This window comes from Eublepharis macularius, chromosome 14, assembly GCF_028583425.1.
Source record: "Eublepharis macularius isolate TG4126 chromosome 14, MPM_Emac_v1.0, whole genome shotgun sequence".
Lineage (NCBI taxonomy): Eukaryota > Metazoa > Chordata > Lepidosauria > Squamata > Eublepharidae > Eublepharis > Eublepharis macularius.
Genome location: NC_072803.1, coordinates 47394443 through 47409895, shown reverse-complemented (window position 1 = coordinate 47409895; position 15453 = coordinate 47394443). Strand labels below are relative to the sequence as shown.

Sequence of the window (15453 nt, the reverse complement as noted above, 5' to 3'; positions counted from 1 at the left end):
CAATAGGGAAACAGTCCCTGTGCGACATGAGCATGCTCCGGTGACCATTTCTTTTCCCGCGCAAACCACTGCTCACTAGGGTTGGTTTACCGGTATACCGACCATTATGCACTGTTAAAAAAAAGGGAAGAAAACAGATTTCCACGAATATCACGTGGTTTGGAGGGAAGGCGCAATAGTGGCGTGGTGATGGCGGGGCACATGTGGAACGAGAAAACGTGTATCTGTATCGGCGCTTGCGAAAAAGCCACGGAATCAAATAGGTAGTGTGGATTCGGCCAAAGTGTCCATTAGCAAATACACTCTGTAATATATGGTCTCCCAATGGCATCAATTCAGATTTTATCCAATTAATTCCATAGCCAGACAAATCACCATAAAATATTAATCGTGTTCATTAATATTGTAATGGAAGACTGAAGGTCTGAAATAAACAATAAAAGATCACCTGCATGTAGCATAATTTTAAATTCTAAAGAGTTATGTGCAAAGCCATGAATATTATTATTATGACACAAGCTAGGGGTTCTGACACAGATCAAAAGGAGAAAGAGGACAATCTTGTCTCTAGGAATGCCAGGTCCCTTACCCTCACCTTTACAAAGTCTTCGCAAGTGCCCTTTGCACACAGGGGAAGTGCCTTTTGCATGCAGGCGCTGACAACACTTTTAGGTCATGGGAGCACATCTACACTTCATGCCAGGCCAGTTCCTAAAGAATTGGCCCATTTGGGGTCCAAATTGGCCCAGCGCGAAACATGGGGGCACTCCCGTGGCCTGCATGGTGATGTCACTCCTGGAAGTGGCATTACGCTGGGAGCGTGCACCGGGAGGCCTGTTCCCGTGCCTTTCCCCCCACTGGCCAGGTGAGTGGTGGTGAGGGGAGCAGTGGCTGGGAGCGGGGGAACTCCCACCCCCACCAGGAGACCAGCAATCTTACTTGTACCATATCCCTCTTAAGAAGGAAAGGTGCCAGAAAAAAAACACCATTAGTCAGTACCCAAGACCTGGGAAATGAGAATTCTAATCCACTTATGATGTGTACTTAGATACTGAGGATCAACAGCTAGTAGTTACAAATGGGAAAAAACTACAATTAGGAGAAGCCCCCACCAAGGAAATACCACAATTAAAGCATGTACAATGTATCATGGAATTTTATAGACTTTATGTGCTAAAATGCTCTTAGTGCTACCCCCCTCAATATCTTTTCAAATACAAGAAATACTCCAAGAAATACCTATAATATTATAATTTACAAAAATGTCATTCAATAAATACAGTTCAATAATACAGCAGTTAACAGTAAAAGAGAAGATAAGAGCAGTTATCAAAGATGTACCTGTTGGTTCGTCTACTACACACCTACCTTGTTGGTTAAAGGGATTTGATTTCCCTGGTGTTTAAGAGTGTAAAAAAAAGGACTTATTTGATGTTAACAGCTGTATTATTGTAGTATTTCCTCGGTGCAGACTTCTCCTAATTGTAGTTTTGTCTAGAGACCAAGGTTACCTTCTTTTTGCACTGATAGTAGTTACAATTTGGGACAACTAATATTCTGCTTCAGATACATATATATAAAAGCATGTAGTTAATGAAATATGAAAAAGACTCACACAGTATACCACCAAGAAAACAATTGTTTTTATTCTTATTATCAAAAACAAACCATTATGACTATAATAACTGAATAATCCAGTTATCTTTCAGTAAGATACTGAGATATCAGAAACAGTTGCTCAAAAGAGACTACTTTGTCTGCCCTCCAGTCAATTTACTTGAGTTCCAAAGGGGGGATTTCAAGATGATTTAGGCCCATATGCTTGCAACTAGGCAGCAAGTTTTGCATTTAAATTATAATTAAAAGACAAGAATATATTTCTGAGAAAATTCATATTCACCCTGGGGGCTGGGCCTTTGATACGTGTCTTTGTTGCAGGTGTTTGGAGTCACTAGTTAAGCTTAGTGGATGGTGCTTTAGGATGTAGAGTTCATTGCTTTACTGCTTCCTCAGCCGTGGCCGAAGTAGCCCCAGTGAGGCTACTTTGCCCCCTATGGCTCAAAGACTTGGGGCCAGATGAGATTTCTTCACCTCCAGCTTCCTTTTATATCCAGTAGATGATGCTAACATATCACCCAGGCCTCCATTAACGTCAGAGGGAAGAATCCCCCCAGAGATTTATGCTAAAAATATCTCAACCTTATTATTAGTTTGATAGCTCACCAATTTCCGAAGCAACTACACGTTGCTGGGATGCTCAGTGCCAGAAACTGGTTATCCTTTCTAAGACTGTTGTAATTCATACCTAAGAAATTGTCATGGATATAACTAGAACTATAGGGGAACAGTTGTTGGATATGACCAAGAAAGTAATTCAAGATATCATTGCACACAGAAACGGGGCTAGCCCAGCCCCATAGCTAGACAAACCACAAAGGGAGCCTAGAGGCCTAGAACTGAACGACCTTGAACAGGAGCATAAAACAATAGAATTACATGGTTTTATTACCATGTGTAGAGTAGAAGAGCCATCTAACTTGTATCACTATATATAATGTACCAAGGCCCAGGTGCAGAGAGTATCTGAGAATGGCAGGAATGTTTAACTTCAAAGTAGCTGGTAAGATTATAGATGTATTGGTGGAGGACCAAAAGATATTCAGATGCATGACAAACTTGTAAACACTAATTTTACATAGCCTTTGTTAAAATAAAAAGTAGCAATAATGAACTAACAAATTGTTATATGTTTCAAGAAGATGTTTCAAATATGGATAATCTTGTTTGGTGTATGAAATCATAATAAGTTAGCCAAGAATTTGAATCCTTGAAGCAGCTATTGTTAAGAGAACGTTCTGAAACCCTATAAATATGACAAGCTAAACTGACAGAGAGCTGCTTATGAGAAGGAGCTCCTTGCCTTTGACCATATTATGACCTTCATAAAATCATACCATCCATTATGTAGTTATAATGGATGGTTTGATTTTAATAACATTTGATTTATATACTGCCCTTCAGGACAACTTACCCACTCAGAGTGGTTTACAAAGTATATTATTATTATCCCCACAACAACCACCCTCTGAGGTGGGTGGGGCTGAGAGAGCTCCTAGAAGCTGTGACTTACCCAAGGTCGCCTAGCTGGCTTCAGTTGGAGGAGTGGGGAATCAAACCCGGTTCTCCAGATTAGAGTCCTCCCATTTCTCTTAACCACTACACCAAACTGGCTCTGTTGATTGAGTTGATATCAAGAATGCTGAATAATTATTTTGTAATAATAAAGCCTTAAAATAGAAGCAGAAATTCCATAATTGTATTACTTGAATAATGTTATCTGTGGTGTACCTCTTGCGAGGAGGTAATTGATTTGATATAGGAAAGCTAACTAGATCTGCAGGGCTTCTTCAGTGCACGCCTACATCTGAATCAGACATGACCAGAATCACCCAGAACAAAATGCTACTGTAAATGAGACTAAGACAGTTGGTTATTTTGGGCTCCCCCCACTTTAAAAGTCTTGCATTTCTTCTCTTTCTGAACAATAATGCTAAAGTGAGGTCTCCCTTACTTTTTTTAAAGTTTTTTTTAATTTACACACACACCAGTCTGAATAGGCAAAGATATATTTACGCTCTTCAGAGTACAGCAATTTACAGTTGGCTCTGTTTGTAAGAATTGATTCTACAAACAAGACACATACTTTTAAATTTTATAAAGCTAAGCGGCAGTACTGCAGCCCAAGCTCTGCTCACAACCTGAGTTCGATCCTGGCGGATGCCAGGTTCAGGTAGCCGGCTCAAGTTTGACTCAGCCTCCTATCCTTCTGAGGTTGGTAAAATGAGTACCCAGTTTCCTGGGGGTAAAGTGTAGATGACTGGGGAAGGCAATGGCAAACCACCCTGTAACTAAAGTCTGCCAAGAAAATATTGTGATGCAACGTCCCTCCATGGGTCAGTAATGATTCGGTGCTTGCACAGGGGACTACCTTTACCTTTACATTTTACCAAACTGTAAAATTATAGATGACAAGTTTTATGTAATGAATTTTGTATAAAGTTACACTTTATAAGAAAGAATTTCATTTATTACCCTTTTTCCTGAAATTTCCATGATCTGATTTTCCTGAAAATTTGTGTTTTGCCACTCAAAACTTCAAAGATTTGAGAAATATATACCTCTACTTCCAAGTGCATTCCCACCTGTTACAGCCAACTCTTATCATAATGAGGTTGGGCAAAATCCTGCTTGGGGTTATGAGATACTCAGGAGAAAGAAGAATTCAATCCATGGAACCCTCACCTTAGAAATTAAAGGTATGATCACAGAGCTAACTTCTTTTTAAATCTTAGATTATTAACTTTGCACAGTTGTCCACATACAGTGATTTCTGGCACAGAAACTTATAACCCAGAAGATACTCAAAACATGGGATAAATATAGCACTAACTTTTTCCCATCCCCAAACCCCACTAAAGTAACATTTAAAGAGTGCTAGATTTAAACTGAATAGGGGTGGCACTGAAGTTTTCACAGACTGGGAGAGGTATACTGTTACTGAATCTAGGGATATGGTTCACAATGGTAAATTTACTTCTATTAAATGGACAAAGATGTATGGTTCGCTTTCTCTGGATGTCTAAGAAAATACAAAATGCAGGTAAGGGTTCACATGTTGGAAATGATCTGCTTACTGCTTTGGTGTGGGTGACCTCATAAAGAAATTACTGATCATATAATGTTCAATTTATTGTAAAATTATGTGTAATAGACTTTGGGAAACATTCACAACCCTCACAATTAAACAATGGCTTGGACAAATAGACAAACCTATGGACACAATTTAGACTAGAAGCAGCATCAATTCATCCAGAAGTGGCATCCATTTATTATTTTTATTGTTGGCCAGAAATTATACGGAATGAAAGGAATTTTACTTTTTGTACTCCAAGAGGGTATACTTCATCCCTGCATTGTATTATAATAGATATTTCTATATAATAACATTCTATTTTTATGATAACTATATATATATATTATTAACTCGGCACAGTTATCTGTTATATGCAATGCTTTTTAAACATTTCTAAAGCAATAAATTAATTATAAACCCCTCTCTAGTCTGAGCTTGAGATGCATCAGTAGATTCTTTTAGTATTTAGTTTATCCTTCCTTTATATTTTTCAAAACAAAAACAAAACAAAAAGAATGAGTGAATAAAGGCAATGGATCCATTAGTTTTCAAGAGTACCACAAGACTCTTTGTTGCAACAAACTAAACATACTGATGCCTTTGTAATGAACATTATACAAGGGTCACAAGCTAAAACACAACACTGTTTCATCTATAGGTAAATGGTTGGCTTTGCAGCCACTCACCTCGTCTGTCGAAGTCAAGCCTCCTCTTCTGAAGCAGAAAGCAGCCAGCCGTTTGAAGCTATGCCAAACAGAAGTGGGGTTTTTTGTCATGAGAAATTTTTATTTTATTAGTAAGATTAAAAGCCCAGTAAAAAGGGCAAAAAAGAAAAAAGTAGAGAAAAAAGAATATAAAAAAATCCAGATTAGAAATAATCAAGAACAATAATACATGTTTCATTTTCCATTTTTCTCTACAAGACCTATCATATTTTAATGAACATTATACTTTTAGGTTTGATATCTCCAAAATTTATCTTTTCCAATACTGCCCCCTTCTATTTATTTTCCCCAAATTTGTCTTCTTCATAATCAAAGCCACAAATCATCAGTTCATTTTTCCTCATACAACAGAAGTTGTATGAGTTTGAGTAATGCATTAACAGCAAGTAATTATCTAAAAGATAAACATGTGTTTCAGACCAGCCTTTGGACCCATTAATCACACTGTTCACGTATGTCCAGTTACAATATTTCTTTTGTCTTTTGATCTGTTCGCAATAGTCTTCCCAGCAGCATTTAAATGAGTAGCAAAGAGCAGGTGCCTACCCTCTCCACATAAAATAAATCAACCGAGTACAATTTAAGTTACAAACAAGATTTCTTGTAGATCTTAAAAAGGCATAACAACTGCTGCATCACTCAGCATTTCAAAACATTGTTCTCAAGTATCTTTAACATGTTCCACTTTGTTTTGTGGCAATGTTATTTATTTGATGCCCATTCTGGCCTGTCCCATGCAGTTCAGTATGCATTTTGCTTGGGAAAGGGTTTATAAAAACATAATAGTCCTGACACCAGGGCTGCGCCCTGCCCAGGACCCTGTGCTGATAACAGCCTGCCACCCCCAGACCACGAGGAAGCCTGTAGCCCCTCACCCAGAAGCTGCAAGACAGGTCAGACTCACTGATCTGGTGGGGAGGCTGGAGGAAGCGAGAGCAGCATGCACGGTGCCTGGGCCAGTGGCAGGGAGCCTGGAGTGTTGTGGAGATGCTGAGGGCGATGGCGGCATTATCTGGAGGAGCCACAAAGGGCTGGAGGGCGGGTCTGGGCAGAGTGAGTAGGGCAGCTGCAGCTTCAGTGGAGGCATAGGGAAGCCTCCAAACAAAGCCAGGGCATGCATCTGCAGCCCGAACAAGGCCCTGTGGAGTCTCACCACAGCAGGCTCTCGCAGGGGCTGGGCCACAGCATGGAGGACACAGGGAGGATGCTGGGTGGGGAGGGCAGTAGCAGCCTCCTGAGCAGGAGGGGAACAGGGAGAGGAGCCAGACTGAAAAGGTGACTGGCTGCTAGTGACTCAGAAGCTGGATGGCATGCTGGGGGGGGGACCCTGGAGGTGGCATTGTCAAGGAGAGAGAGGAGATAAAAGGGCTCCACCTTCTGCACTGGGGAGGAGATGCTGAAGAGGTGTTGACCGGCAATTGAGGATGGCAACCCTCTCCGGAAGAGGTCAGAACAGTCTGGTGATGTAACCAGGCTCTGTCTGCCCCTATTTCTGAAGCCCAGAGAGCCCCTGACGAGGGGAGGAGGTGGCATGACAAGATGGCAGAGGGACAGCAGGCAACCATGGTGAAAGAGGGGTGTGACAATGATATTTCAGTTTCAATGATATTTTCATTTCTAAAATCTGTTCTCAAAAAGTAGTAGAATTCTGGATTTAATACTTGTCCTGGCCCATTCCTTTCTGGCTTTTACATCAACCTGATTTTGGTCTCTAGAGGGAGGTGATTTCTGTACAGGTTGGATAAAGGATGCCTGGGACAAGAACAGAAGAAGGTGGGTATCTGCAAGACAGGGAAGAAGGAAGAGAGTGTGACAAAGAGACAAATTTGTCTACATGAGACAAATTACACGAGGACGCTCAAGTGAACGGAGATGCAATGTTAGCCGGGAAGCTGAGTTTTAAAAGACAGATGGGGAGGCTCTGTCAGTTTTACTTCTCTACAGAAGGGGAGGCAAAGAGAAAAGAAACCCTCTGAAGAGTGATCTTTGCAGGAAAGAAAGAACGCTTTGGGTGCCTCAAAGGGTCTGTGCGCTCTGTGGCGCTTCTTCCCACTTTTTCTGTAACTGGATGAGTGTGCAACTTCCTGCATAAAAGTCTTCACGGGAGCCAGCTCCTGTTGCAACACACACACACCATTTCTGGCTCTCCCGTCTCCTTATCTCTGAAAAAATTAGACTTTATAAAAGAACGGGCTTACTTAACCAGTCAATGATGAGCCAAGCCAAGTCAGATTGTCTTTCGGTCACATGAAAGAGATTTCCCCCCTGCTTTGAATGAATATTTTGTCAGAGTGGATACACTAGTGAATAATACTACCAGGGGTGGTGAAAGAGAGCTGGGGGTGGGGTGGGGGGAGAAGGCATTCTAAAACCAGGCAGAGTGAATCCTCCCCATGAGGCTGCCATCACAGTGACTTTCCCTGGGGGCTGTTTTCTGCCCCCTTGCGTCAGCTCATGGTTTGGAGGAGGAAGGAACAGAGTCTTTGAGGAGGCAAAGAGGAAATAAACAAACCCTCTGAGGAGCCAGAGGATTTAGTCGTGTTCATCTGTAGTCACAAAATAGTAAAGAGTCCAGTAGCACCTTTAAGACTAACCAGCTTTAATAATATATAATATAATAATAATACCATTTGATTTATATATCGCCCTTCAGGATGACTTAACACCCACTCAAAGCGGTTTACAAAGTATGTTATTATTAAGCCCCACAACAACAAGCCCCCTGTGAGGTGGGAGGGGCTGAGAGAGCTCCTAGAAGCTGTGACTGACCCAAAGTCAACCAACAGGCTTCAAGTGAAGGAGTGGGGAATCAAACTTGGTTCTCCAGATTAGAGTCCCGTGCTCTTAACCACTATACCAAACTGGCTCTCACCAAACTGGCTCTTTATTGTAGTATAAGCTTTCAAGAACCACAGTTCTCTTCAGGGGATGGCTTCTTCAGCCATCTTACAAGTCTCCACCCCTCATTAAAAGAAACAAAGAAGCTATATGCCTTACCACGATATTCTGTTGTATTTTAATCAGTCCAGTAACAGCACCAACTTTGAATTTACAGCAATAGTCGCAATACTATTTTGCGACTACAGACAAACATGGCTAACTCCTCTGGATATATCAAACAGGCAGCTATTCCTATCTGAGTAGCCAGGGCAAATGGACGTTGTCATGAACTGGTACTTAACAAAGTAGAAAGGGAGCTGGGTATAAAAGAAGCAGTGGGAAGAGAGAGGAACAATGAAGAAAACAAGAGAAATGTGACTCCAAAGAATGAAGTGGAAGGAAAGAGGTAGAAAGACAGGATGAGGAAGAGGAGGAAAGAACACCTGCATAGCAATGGGTGGTTTGCCTGTGGGAGGGCAGCCATGAGAAGCCAGCCAAAGGGCAAAGAACTGGGGTAGGAGCTGTGTGATGGCCATGGGCCAATGTACAGTTGTTGTCACCAATAAAAGTGGAGCACAAACAGAGAATCTGGACTGTTGACTTATTGCTGGAGTGATGGAAAGAATGTTTGATGTGCCCCCATCCCTAGGCAGGATGTCATAACCATAACTGCATTGTGAATCATTAGCCCTTTAAGGAAATTACCCCCCCCCCTTTGGATATGCAAACTGTACACACAGACCATTTCATTTTTTATGGCAATGGCTGCTCTTTATGTAGAACCAGGAAATAGATTAAAAAAGACGTGACCCTGAGAAATGTGGCCTAACAAACGAGTGGGGGGAAGCAATATTTCTTAAGAGTCAGTATTTTATACACAGGCTGCTTCCACCATTCCTGTTCTCCATGTATTTCCCCCCCCCAACACACACACACACACAGACACACATCAGAGGTTTTTTCCTCCCCTCTTCTCAGAGCTCCTACCATAAGTGCTTCTTAATTGGACTCCAGTCCTGCTCCCCATGCTGTGCTTGGGAGAAGAGTATGGGCAGGTGTAACCCCTATGAGTGAATTGGTTTACCCAGTAGGACAGAGTCGGTAGCTAGAGCCAAGCAGCTGATGAAGATACATGTTGTGAGTAGACATGGTGTTTGTTGTTCATGGCCATCCACGAACAATGAACAACGAACACTGATGGACATGACCTGTTCACAAACATGTTCATTGTTCATTGTTCGTGGGGGCCAGCAGGCTTTCCTCCAGCCATCAAAATCCCTACCACACCACTCCCAGAAACCCTACATGAGCAGGCAGCAGGAAATGTACCAATAATAAATAATAGCTTGGACCAGAGCCTGGCAGCAGCCCTGGAACTTAAAGAGGCAAATCCCTATCCCACCACACACAAAGAAAATTGAAGCTCCAATGTACTCACCCTGTCTCTCTCTCAAAATGTCAACAGCAACTGTCTCTCCCTCATTGTCTGCAAAACCAGAGCTGAGAGCCCCCCTCCCCCTTGCTCTTTGCTTCCTTTTAACAAATTTGGATTGCCACAGGGCCAAGCTACAAGTGACAAATGACACTTGAATGGCAAGTGTATTTCTCCCTGTTCACTTTTGTTTATGACCCTCCACTCAATCCACTTGCCAGGCAAGTGTCTTTCGTCATGTGTAGCTTGGCCCACACTTGAAAGGAAGACCTGCCTATCAAGCTAAATTGGGCTTAGGGCCAAGCTACACATGACGAATGACACTTGAACGGCAAGTGTATTTCTCCCTGTTCACTTGCCCTCCACTCAATCCACTTGCCGTTCAAGTGTCATTCGTCATGTGTAGCTTGGCCCTCAGAATGGGGTTTCCAGGGCAGCAGCAGGAGTTCAGGCAGAGTTCAGGCAGTCCCTGCCTCCAGCTGCCAAGGGAACTGATTGCAGGTGCCAGACTGTCTGGCTTGACGAACAGCAACAAATAAGGCTTGCAATGACCACCTGTTCGTTTAGAATGGGGCCTCATGAACAGCTTGTTCGCGAACAGCTGATTGGGCTGTTCGTGGCTGTTTTTTAGTTTGTATTGCTGTTTGTGCTCATCTCTAGGTGAAAGCTGCCTTGAGCCCATTTGTGGGGAGGGCGTGAATGAAATGAAATGAAATGAAATGAAATGAAATGAAATCAAATCAAATCAAATCAAATCAAATCAAATCAAATCAAATCAAATCAAATCAAATCAAATCAAAAAGAAGCTGGTTACTGTGGAGTTTGATAATAATTAATGTGCTCTTATCACCAAGCTAGACGTGGCGAATCACACAAGGTCATGCAAGTGTCTAGAATCATGTCTGTTCCTACCTGCCCATGTCCATTTTACCCCTGATGAACGTATCCTGTAGCACTAGTCAGTGCATGAGTCGGGTAACTGGTGTAGTTGTGGTTGCGAGTGTCCATAGTCATAATCACTGAGTTGCCATCGCAGAGCATCGATTTTGAGCGGCTTCTGCTTCCCTCTCTCCTCTTTTTGCCCTTAGATCCAGCTTACACACAAACTGATTTGCTTTTAATCTGGCAAGTTTTAAGTTCTCCCATTTTTTAGTTTACTCCACCGCCTCCCTACTCCTCCTTCCTGCCCCTCCCTTCCTCTTAACTTCCTCCTCCTCCTCCTCTTCATGCAGCGTCTTCGGATGGGATAAGGAGGAGGTGGGAAGAAAGATTGTGGCACCACAATTAAGCATCTGAGCAAAACTTCAGAAACATGTCTGATACATGAACATGAAAAAGGACGGGGTGGGGGGTACTCATTCTCCAGTTCGGCTCAGCAATACAGAGCAAATTGGGTAAAATTTGGCCATTGTTTCCAATGGGAAATGCAATTTGGGGATTTCCAGGGGCCGGGGAGGGGCAATTTAGGACCAATTTTTACCAAATTTTCTGGTAACATACTTCTAGCTGTTCTCCAAAGACTTCCCAAGTTTCATGAAGATTGGATTGTGGGGGGATTTTACGGGTCCCAAAAGAAGGTGCCCCCAGACACCTTCAATCTCCATTATTCCTTGTGGAAAAAACTAGGGGAGCTATCTAGGAGGATAGGGGTGGCATTTTGCAAGCAAAATCCACCAAATTTGCAGGGGAGCTAGTAGTATCTGTCCGCTAAAGACTTCCCAAGTTTCAGGGAGAATCAACTCCAGGAAAGACATGATCCATAGGTTTCCCTAGTTCCTGTCATTTTCTCTTTTCAATAGTAAAAAATGGGGCGGGGGGCATCGGGGGTTGCGGCGCAGCCGCGACCCCCGGGGCCCGGCTGTCTTTGTCTTTGTCTTTGTCTTTGTCTTTGTCTTTGTCTTTGTGAGTCTGAGTCTGAGTCTGAGTCTGAGTCTGAGTCTGAGTCTGAGTCTGAGTCTGAGTCTGAGTCTGAGTCTTCGCATGGGCATGGGCATGGGGAATTTTATTTTTGGCAACCTCTTCTACATGCAAAACTTTTTTGGTACAAAGTTGTAATGTTATAAAATGGTAAAAATTTCATAAAATTGTAATTTTACTAACAATCCAACTCAAATATGTTTATAGATAATTCAAACAGTATTGCTTCTATAATCATATTAGGCATAAATATTAAACATAACTTTTAAACATTAAGTAAAAAGTATTAAATACTCAGTAGAGATGGGTTGAAGGTTTTATCTTAAATCCTGAGCAGCTTGAAACCTTCAAATGAGAACTGAAAACACGTTTCTCTGTTTTAGAGAAACTGCTTTTCAGTACAAAATAAACGGGATGTATGTTTTTGTTGCACTCTCCCAACCAGGAGACAGACTCCTCCTAAGAGTTTAATGGCTTCTTTCATTAACAAACGCTAGTCATTTTCATTACGTGAGGTATCAAAATATAAATGTTTATTTAAATAAAACATAGAAAAATAGAACAGATGAACACAACAAGAATTAAGTTTCCTAACATTTCTTAATGAAATCTAACTCAGTCAGATTAACGATGAAATGCATTCAAGTTACCGTAGCACATATTACAACGGTAAGTTTCCTGCCTAGATCTTCATGAGATTTCTTTTGGCCAAAACCCTGATCTGCTATTTGGATTACCATTTTTATATATTATCTTATGCAGAAATCTAAGATCTTTTCATATGATAACAAAGATAAATATCAAACCAATCATAATTTAATTCTTTTTTACTATTTCCAATCATGTGACATTCTACCTAGCCAAAAGTACCACTATGCCCAGCTGCAAGATAAGAGATATGGATAGTAAAAATGACAAGAAAAGTTACATGACCAGATCATCCTTGGTCTCTGCTAACAATTACAGAGCATGTATCTGATACTGTTCACTATTTTTAATTGGCTGTCAAAGATAAAGCACCAGTTATACACCATACTAGAAAAAGAACTACAGTGATGTTCATACAGCGTTATTTAGAATGCATATGTTTCACGAAGTATGTGTTCTAAACCATAATCAGCAGTCTACTGGTTTGAATCCCACTACTGACATGAGCTCAGTAGGTGGCCTTGGGTCAGCCACTCCTCTCGGCCCCAGCTCCATTGTGGGGATAAGAATAACACTAACTTGTTCACTGCTCTGGGTGAGGCACTAATATGTGTAGAAGAGCGGTATATAAGCACAGTTATTATTATTATTTATATTTCCATGACACCATCCCTTGACCTGTGAAATTAAGTATTTTGATAAATATGAAAGTGATACAAAATATAAATGCATTCCATAATGTGTGAGTGTACATATACAAACTTTAAAAATTGTATTGGATAATACCACAAAGCATGATTACTGAGAAAGCTGCTTTCACTGCTTTCAGTGTGGAGAGCTGCTTGTAGATCAAAACAACCTGACGAGCTGTCTTCATGCAGAGTACACTTGATTCTCTTGGCTTTCAATTCTGCTTTCGTTCAGCATGGGTAAATCAATGTGTCAGCAGCAAACATTTGTATCACTCCTCTCTGAATGACCTTTTAAATTTTACTGCCTATCGTGTCAAAGCAATTAAAATTAACAATACAGTTACTAAGCTGCTAAGATCAATTAATGGCTCTTAGGCTTTATCTATTGATCTAGTGACATCTTCAAAACCCACTGGTAACAGACTATACATACTTCTCTTCTATCCACAATATATACACAAGGATTGATTACATATTCTTATCTTCTAAATTACATATTTAAATGACATATTCTTATCTCCTAAATTAATTAGTCAAACTCTTACATCAAGGATTGGTGACAAGTTGTGGACAGACTATGCTTGGACAGAATGTACACTGAGAATAAATGACATCAAACAAATTGGAAACTAAATAAATCACTTTTATTGAACAAATAAATTTCTTCTGAAGTCTCTTTAGAAATTAAACAATAGAAACAAACTATGTGGTCTTCCTCAAATCCACGTGTAGGATGCTATGGAAGTGGTACTTAGAGGGAAATTAATCTCCGTTGCCTCCTGTCATGAAGAGCAAAAAGAAAACATTAGAAATGAAATGATATCTAGAATAAGAAAACTAGAAGATGAACACAAAAAAGGCCACCCAATCTATAAACTTGCTTGCATGAAAGTTAGAGGAAAAAACCTCCTCACATTCTATACAAGCTATTAAAGGCACCCAGGAAAAACTCAAACTAATTCTCTAAAATTAGCCGATGTATTTGCTGAATACTACCAAACCATTTGTACATCAGACAATCCTGACACTAATCATATTTTAAATTATTTATCATCACAGGAAATTTGGAAAAAAACCTCACAAGAACATAAACAATATCTGGACCAACCAGTTACAACAGAAGATGTTACAGTCACTATCAAATCCTTGAAAAAAATAAAGCTTCAGACAGGGATGGATTCCCTGCCAAATTTTTACGAAAAAATACATTCACCTACTTTCAACTCCACTAACTGCCACATGCAACTCTGTTATGTTAGGAGGTAGCATCCCTCTATCTTGGTCAGAGGCTGAAATAGTAGTTACTCCAAAAAAGGACAACCATATTACAAATACTAAATCTTCTCAACCAATACCCTTACTGAATCAAGACCAAAAGATCTTTACAAGCATATTTGCCAAAACATTGTCTAAATTTAAATAACCAACTACATTCACCTTGACCAGACAATACACGTAACACTTTAACTATAATTAATTTCTGTGAAGCATACAAAACCCCTGCATTACTTCTGGCCTTTGATATAGAGAAGGCATTTGATTAAGTGGAAATACCATATCTAAAACTTTTACTTCAAAAAATGGGTTTTGGCGACCAATTCTAAAATGCCATTAATGCTCTTTATCTTTCTCCAAAAGCTACAGTTAGGACTAACAATGTACATTCAATAGATATCCATATAGCAAGGGGAACTAGACAAGGCTGTCCCCTTTCCCCATTTCTGTTTGCCATAACTATAGACAGGGCCAATGCTACCATTAGACCAACTAGGCAGCCGCCCGGGGCACAGACCTCAAGAGGGGCATAGTTTTAAACAGATTACTTTCTTGAAAAAAATGCAACTGAGAAAACCTATTGAGCACCCCCTAAATGGTCCTGTCCACAGACATCAAGCAGCTCAAAAGCTCACCGTAACTTTTTTATTTATTTATTTATTTATTTATTTGATGTATACCCTGCCCTCCTCACAGATGGGCTAAGGGTGGCTAACAACATTAAAAAATACATTAAAATCACAGAAACATAAAATCAATCATATTTTTTTAAAAATAATTAAAATAGTCCAGGAGCAGGCTATTTAAACAAATATTGGGAGTCCGTATACAGGCATGGCAGATGGCTGAGGGCAGCTCCGGAAGAAATGGTGGTCTTAGATGGAAGAAGAAGGACACTCGCAGGCACTCAGCCAAAGGCCCAGCAGAACATCTCCGTTTTACAAGCCCTGCAAAACTGTAACAGGTCCCACAGGGCCCAGATCTCCAGCGGGAGAGCATTCCACCAGGCCAGGGCCAGGGCAGAAAAAGCCCTCGCCCTGGTTGAGGCCAGATGGATGTCCTTTGGGCCAGGGACCACCAGGAGTTGCTTGTCTGCAGAGCGCAACACCCTGCAGGGGACGTAATGGAAGAGGCGGTCCCGCAGGTATGGAGGTCCCAGTCCATGAAGGGCTTTAAATACCAAGGTTAACA

The 15453-nt window shown here is 41.0% G+C and overlaps 1 protein-coding gene across 6 annotated transcripts in view; it reads right to left on the bottom strand.

Moving 5' to 3' along the window:
- Positions 1–15453, bottom strand: part of LOC129342639 (beta-1,4-galactosyltransferase galt-1-like) — an 88178-nt gene that overhangs the window by 12506 nt on the left and 60219 nt on the right. The window contains exons 1-2 of one of the 6 annotated variants that reach the window (XM_054998499.1): positions 10643–10726; positions 5380–5437 (exon numbers count right to left, since the gene is read on the bottom strand). The exons of 1 other annotated variant lie outside the window; for it this stretch is intronic. The gene's annotated coding sequence lies outside the window, so the exon portion shown is untranslated. Of the gene's footprint in view, positions 1–3130; positions 3233–5379; positions 5471–6293; positions 6411–10642; positions 10727–15453 lie in introns of those variants that run through there. 4 more of the 6 variants (XM_054998501.1, XM_054998502.1, XM_054998503.1 and 1 more) reach the window with 4 other exon arrangements.